The sequence below is a fragment of the Palaemon carinicauda genome, chromosome 5 (assembly GCF_036898095.1).
Source record: "Palaemon carinicauda isolate YSFRI2023 chromosome 5, ASM3689809v2, whole genome shotgun sequence".
Classification (NCBI taxonomy): Eukaryota; Metazoa; Arthropoda; class Malacostraca; order Decapoda; family Palaemonidae; genus Palaemon; species Palaemon carinicauda.
The window spans coordinates 121,307,537-121,315,036 of record NC_090729.1 but is presented as its reverse complement, the minus strand read 5'-3'; the positions used below and the strand labels follow the sequence as shown (position 1 = coordinate 121,315,036).

Genomic DNA, 7,500 nt, shown 5'->3' with positions numbered 1-7,500 from the left:
TAAGAAAATTGAATTTAACCGTTATTATTTTCTTTATATTTAATTTTATTCCTTTATACAGTATCTTTTAATTTTCTTTTTTATCTTTTATACAGTATCCTATCATTTACTGATTTTTTCTTACTTTTTTCTTGACCTTTTTCTTTATATATTTAAAAAAAATATATTTTTCTAATCTACTTATTTAACACCAAAGATGAAAATGTTATTAATTTCAGAGTGGTCACGATTACGACAAAACTACTCGATAGATTTTGACGAAATTTTCATCACAAATAGATCTTAGATCATAGACGACCCCATTAAATTTTGGAGATAATCCGGATCCGGATTCTAGATCTGGATTTGCATTTTTCACAATTATAAAGATCAGGATTACGTCAAAACTACTCGATGGATTTTGACGAAATTTTCATCACAAATAGATCTTAGATCATAGACGACCCCATTAAATTTGGAGATAATCCGGATCCGGATGCTAGATCTGGATTTGCATTTTTTCACAATTTTAAAGATCAGGATTACGTCAAAACTACTCGATGGATTTTGACGAAATTTTCATCCCAAATAGATCTTAAATTATAAGTCATGGGCGACCCCATTAAATTTTGGAGATAATCCGGATCCGTCCGTATTCTAGATCGGGATTTGAAATTTTCACAATTTTGAAGAACAGGATTACGTCAAAACTACTAGATGGATTTTGGCGAAATTTTCACCACAAATAGATCTTAGATCATAGACGACTCCATTAAATTTTGGAGATAATCCGGATCCGGATTCTAGATCTGGATTGGCATTTTTCACAATTATAAAGATCAGGATTACGTCAAAACTACTCGATGGATTTTGACGAAATTTTCATCACAAATAGATCTTAGATCATAGACGACCCCATTAAATTTGGAGATAATCCGGATCCGGATGCTAGATCTGGATTTACATTTTTTCACAATTTTAAAGATCAGGATTACGTCAAAACTACTCGATGGATTTTGACGAAATTTTCATCCCAAATAGATCTTAAATTATAAGTCATGGGCGACCCCATTAAATTTTGGAGATAATCCGGATCCGTCCGTATTCTAGATCGGGATTTGAAATTTTCACAATTTTAAAGAACAGGATTACGTCAAAACTACTAGATGGATTTTGGCGAAATTTTCACCACAAATAGATCTTAGATCATAGACGACTCCATTAAATTTTGGAGATAATCCGGATCCGGATTCTAGATCTGGATTTGCATTTTTCACAATTTTAAAGAACAGGATTACGTCGAAACTACTCGATGGATTTTGACGAAATTTTCAATAGATCTTAGATCCCATTAAATTTTGGAGATAATCTGGATCCGGATTTCTATTTTTTGGCATTTTAAAGATAACGTCAAAACAAATTGACGGATTTTGACGAAATTTCTGCCACAGATAGATCTTAGGCATTGGACGACTCCATCAAGTCAGAAATATCTGATTGATCTTGTTATTATTATTATCATTAATTTTATCAGCTAAGCTACATCCCTATAGTTGGAAAAGCAGGGAAAATAGCCCAGTGAGGAAAGGAAAAAGGAAATAAACTATATATGAGTAGTAATAGTAAAACAATATAGAATACTTTTAAGATTATAAACAACTTTGAAATAGATCTGACATATATATGAAATATGAAAAGTGAATCATGTCAACCTGATTAACTTGAAAACATTGACAAAAGTTTCACCGATGCAACCGCTTGATTAGGAAGGTCATTCCACAGTCTGATCGCAGCTGGAATAAAACTTCAGGAATATATTTTAGTGTTGAGCCTTATAGTGGAGAAGACAAGACTGTTAGAATTAACTGCATACTTACGTACAGGATGGTACAGTCAGGGAAGATCTGAATGCAAAGAATGGCCAGAATACACACACACACACACACACATATATATATATACATGTATACAATATATATATACATATATACATACATATATATAATATATATATATATATATACATATATACAGTATATATACATATATATATATATATATATATATATATATTTATATATATATATATATATATATATATATATATATATATATATAACTCAGTAAATGTTTTTATGTTGAACAGGCTGACATAAATATCTCTATATAGTTTATATGTGAAAGATGTTTTAATGTTGATACTGGCCTTAAAATATTTTATGGTTTTAATGTTGTATCTGCTCTTAAACTATTTTAATTTTTTTAAAATTTATTTTCATGTAGTTTATGTATTTCCTTATTTCCTTTCCTCACTAGGCTATTTTTCCCTGTTGGAGCCTTTGGCCTTATAGCATTCTACTTTTCCAACTAGGGTTATAGCTTGGCTAGTAATAGTGATGATATATGTGAACATAAAAAATTAGAGATATATCTGGTCATTATATGGTTGAATTCAAGGATGAGGTAGACACAAGTTGAAGAGTCTAAGTGCGAAAATGTTACTGTAAATGCAGTTTGAGCATGTACTGGAGCAATAGATGATTTTAGTATGGTTATCAGACAATGAAAAACCATATGATAAGATGCCCTGACATCTTTCAAAATTTATTTAATTTATTATTATTATTATTATTATTGTCATTATTATTATTATTATTATTATTATTATTATTATAAGCTAAGCTACAACCCCGGTTGGGAAAGCAAGATGCTATAAGCCTTAGGGCTCCAATAGGAAAAAATAGCCTAGTGAGGAAAGGAAACAAGGAAATATACAGTATAAGCTACAAGAGAAGCAACGACGTTGAAAATAAAATATTTTAAGAACCGTAACAACATTTAATTAGATCTTTCATATTTAAATTATAAAAACTTCAGAAAACAAAAGGAAGAGAAATAAGATAGAATAGTATGACCGAATGTACCCTGAAGCAAGAGAACCCAAGACAATGGAAGATCATGGTACAGAGGCTATGACACTACCCAAGACTAAAGAGTAGTGGTTTTATTTTGGAGTCTCCTAGAATAGCTGCTTACCATAACTAGTCTCTCTTCTACCCTTACCAAGAGGAAAGTAGCCACTGAATAAGCATAAACGCCTGCTAAAAATGGGTGATTGATAGATTCTATTAGATTAGAGCCAGCAGTTAAGAATTCAACAAGGGTTGATGAAGTTGACGTCATTTGATATTCACTGATAAATATTTAATGGAACGAACTAACAATATCTATATGCCCTGTTTGGTTTTTGTTGATTAAATAGAATAGGTGTTTTTAGTGTTTTAATTCAGGGTTATGAAGGACCGTGATGTGAGTTTATTTTTTCTAGATTAATGTTGTTTAAATGACATACAGACAATTGTAAAATTATGGATGAGGGAAAATTGAATGATCTGTAAGAATTTTGAGCTCGTGCAATGCAGGATTGAATTTCTCACATCTTTTATTTATAGAATTTTTTTTATGCGAACGGTTTTATCAACAAGAAAAGTGGGTATTAATGAGAAAGAAAACAAGAAGCTGTTAGATTGGATTGAATTTATGAGTTTGGGCCACTAGGCCCCTGGTGCTATTTAGCACCATTTGCAACTGGGGGGAAAACCCAGTTGTTGCATTAATAAGTCTATGATAAGGAATTGAGAGGCGAGATGGATGGAAAGGAGCACATACGAAGGTATATAAAAGGCTAAAATGTTATTGCAGAAAGGGGCCAAAAGAATGTTGCAAAGACCTAAGTGATGCCTATGGCACTGATGTGTCTACATCCCCTACATGCCAGGTGGCTGGACAAGGCTGATAAGATTGATTTGATATATAATTTTTTTTGCTATTGCAAATGATATTACAATTGATTGTTTGGTACGGGAGAGAGGTAAAGTACAACTGGGTTTTAACTCATTACAAGTATGAAGTTTGTTGGCCAAGGCACCAGCCATCCTTTGAGATACTTATTGGATTCTTTGAAGGCCAGATAATATATTGGATTTCTCTCTAGTTGCGGCTAATTTAACATTTGCACCGAATAGTCTAACCTTCTCTTTACACATTCTCCCCATACCGGTCACACCAGACAACACTAATGTAAAGTAACTGAAAAATTCTTCATCACTTCACTGTAATTGTTCAGTGGCTACTCTCCACTAGGTAAGGGTAGAAGAGACTCTTTAGCTTTGGTGTGCAGATCTTCTAGGAGAAGGCCACTCCTAAACCAAAACTGTTGTTCTGTAGCCTTGGGTAGTGCCATAAGACAATGGAAGATCATGATCTTCCATTGTCTTAGGGTAGAGTTCTCTTGCTTGAAAGTCCACTGAGACATACTATTCCATCTGTTTTTGTATTTCCTTTTCTCACTCTGCTATTTTCCCTGTTGGAGCCCTTGGGCTAATAATATTTTTCCGATTAGGGCTGTAGTTTAACTAGTAATAAGGATACTGGTAATAATAATAATAACAATAATAATAATAGAAGTAGAAATCATTAATTAGGATATAGGGATCCATAGAATCTGTGTTATTGCAGCTAGGAGTTGAGAGAATGGTTGAAAGTTTTAAGCGTTTAGGTACGATTTCCTAGAAAGAAGGTTAGAGAGGATAAAAAGATGACAGGGACAGTCGGAGTATTAAAATTATTCAACATTAAAACTGTAAGTGCATACTAAAATATGAATTTTATAAGACTGGTTAGACTGATACGAATATGGGGCACATGTGAGGCTATAATTCATTTGTTATGGATAGGGAATTGGATGTATTTTAAAATAAAATCTTTAGAAATATATTAGGATTTAAGTAATCTTACAATAGTCTACGAAATTATATATTTAGACCCAACTAGAAGGGAATCAACTGCTTGTTTATTGGGCAATTCTACCAGAAAAGGGAAAATGGTAGTGGAAAGTACTAGAGTTAACTGCTAAAGGGACGTCCTTGGGGTAGACCTTTGGAGACAATGGTAAGAAAAGTGAAGAGGGAAGTAAAAAATATTTATGGCATTGAGATGACCTGAGGGAAAAAGCAAAAGGTAGATTACTTCAGTAACAATAGGACTGAATTTTGTTGTTGTTAAGAAACAAGTTACAGTATTAAACATGATACCTTTCTCCACACCAGCCAAAGACTTGATTAACTGCTTTTGCCCCTAGAATCTGCACCAGCATCGACTACAACCTGTCTCCTGCCAAATCCCTTCGATGCTCAAAGCTACAACCCTCTTATACTGGAATCACACTAGTCATTTCTTGTTCGAGGTTTTCGCCAACCTCCAGCTGATGATAATGAGCAAAACTGTTGTAGCGTCACACTACGATCTCACTGTTTGAGGAGCAAATAGGAAAAAGTGTAAACAAAATCGATCAGCTAACATCATCATGGCACCCAGAAATTTTCTAACTGTTGCAGTAATATGTTTTATCGGTATATTACGTGCATTGAAGAATTATAACTACCACAGGGTGAACAAAGCAGATTTTGATTATCTCTTGAAGCTTGTTGGATTCAAGATTGGCAAGAAAGAGCATGTCCTATCTGCAGCAGCCATCTTGGTTGTTTACATCGGAAGTCATGCTCGCGGTTTGTGCTCGCTGCTTCCCGTGCAGTTGGGAAGCCAATATCTCGAGCAACAACCTCTCATGTTTTCCATTTTGGGCAGCAACAGCTTGCTGCAGGAGAAAAAAAAGCTCAGTGTTATCCCAGCTTTACTCTCTTGGGCTTCAATAGTACTTTTCTAGGCAAAAAAAAAACAATGTCCTGACAGCTGAGAAATTGTAGAATGCTTGATTAATTTGGCAATTGATTGACTCAGAAATGTTAATGGTTAATGGTTATTGTGATAGATTTGTAGGGTATCCTAAATCTCGTTATTCAGAGGTTGAAGACTGTCAAAGTATGCACCGGTAGCTTATTTCATGCTTCATAAATAGAGAAAGGAGTGTGCTGTTTTGGAACAAGTAGTAGAAACTGGACTTGAGAAAGATAGAGAAAGTGTGAGTTCATTCATCTGAATTCTTATTGACATTAATCATTATAAACTTGTAATCATTGTTGGCTGGCATGTAATCAAACTCATTCAGAAGTTGTGAAGTAGTTGGGCTAACGTAGCCTGTTATAGTTGTTTGAGGAACCAAGCAACTAGGGGACATTTTGTGATGGGAAATGTACATTATTGGAAGGCTTAACCTTGAGTATTGGCAGGATAAGAGCGTTAGGCTTATTAAGTGTTCATGGAAGATAACTAATTAAGAGAAAATGTCGAATAGAGTTAGTATGTTTTAGAGAGAATGGTTAGGGAAGCGAGAGAGCGAATCTCTTTGATATAAGGTCTCATTGATGCTGCGTGTATAAGAGAATTCAAGAATTTATTCCCACACAGACAAATTGATATGCAAGAATTAGTTGATTATTATTTCGAGCTTGTAAAATTAAGGTATTATTTTAGTGACTAAATGCACAGATGTTATGTAAAGGAAAGATTTATAAGTGTAAATTTTATACATAAAACCTACCGGTGTACATTGTATATATGAAAAACTTATGCATTAGTTATAGAAAACGAAGTAATGTAGCCTTTTAATTAACAAACCAGAGTACAATATTGCCATCTCTGGAATGAGATTCATCAATGTAATCTCCCTAAAGTTTGTGGTAGGAGAAAGACGTTGGTGAATAGTACAACTCATGTTAGTGCTGCAGGAGCTCCTTGACAGGTCTTTCAGCGTTGTGACGGTCTCCAGCTGTATTAACTTTTTAGCCTTTTCCTATACCTTTGTTCCCACTTCTTTTCTTCCAATCCAACCCCCCGCATTTTGTAACTTAAGGGCTCTTTTAGTAATGTATTGGTCTTCGATGCACTTCTCATAATTACGAAATCACGATATCTAGGGAGAAGTTGTTTATTGTATTGGTCTTCGATGCACTTCTCATAATTACGAAATCACGATATCTAGGGAGAAGTTGTTAATTGTATGATACTTGTAATACTTGATTGGAGAATTTATATAAGAGTCAGAATAGTCCAACACTGTTAATCATAAAGGTAATACTAATGATAATTTATTTTATAAACTGTTTTTAATTTAATCAGTTAAAAAAAGATTGTGACCTCATAAGTAACTGTTCATTTTTTTCCTGCAGAAAATGAACAGTGCCAATAAGTTTACATTAGAAAAAAAAAAAAAACGTTTTTATTAAATTTCCTTTGCTTCAGAAGAATAGAAATAACAATAAACAGCCATTATACATAAAAAAAACAGCCTGGTCACTAAACAAAAAGTCCCATCACACGTGGAAAATAAAATCCCCGTTTCCGGGAAGAATGTTGTTTGGTTTACGATTCGGAACTTTGCGAGCCAGGCCAAAGCTAGACAGGAAACTCGTACTAATTGCATTACGGTCTCCAGAGCAGACACAAGGGACAAGGGTCAGTCCAGGGGATTAGCTGTTTAGCCCCAAACACCTTACGGTCTCTTTGGTTTCATAGGCCCCTGTGAAATTCTATGCCCTTTGAGGGGCTCTCCTAGTAACTGGT

At 34.1% G+C, this 7,500-nt stretch overlaps 1 protein-coding gene across 1 annotated transcript in view; it reads left to right on the top strand.

Annotated features, from left to right (window-relative positions):
- Positions 1-7,500, top strand: part of LOC137641454 (low density lipoprotein receptor adapter protein 1-B-like) — a 174,198-nt gene that overhangs the window by 122,256 nt on the left and 44,442 nt on the right. The gene's annotated exons all lie outside the window — the stretch shown is intronic.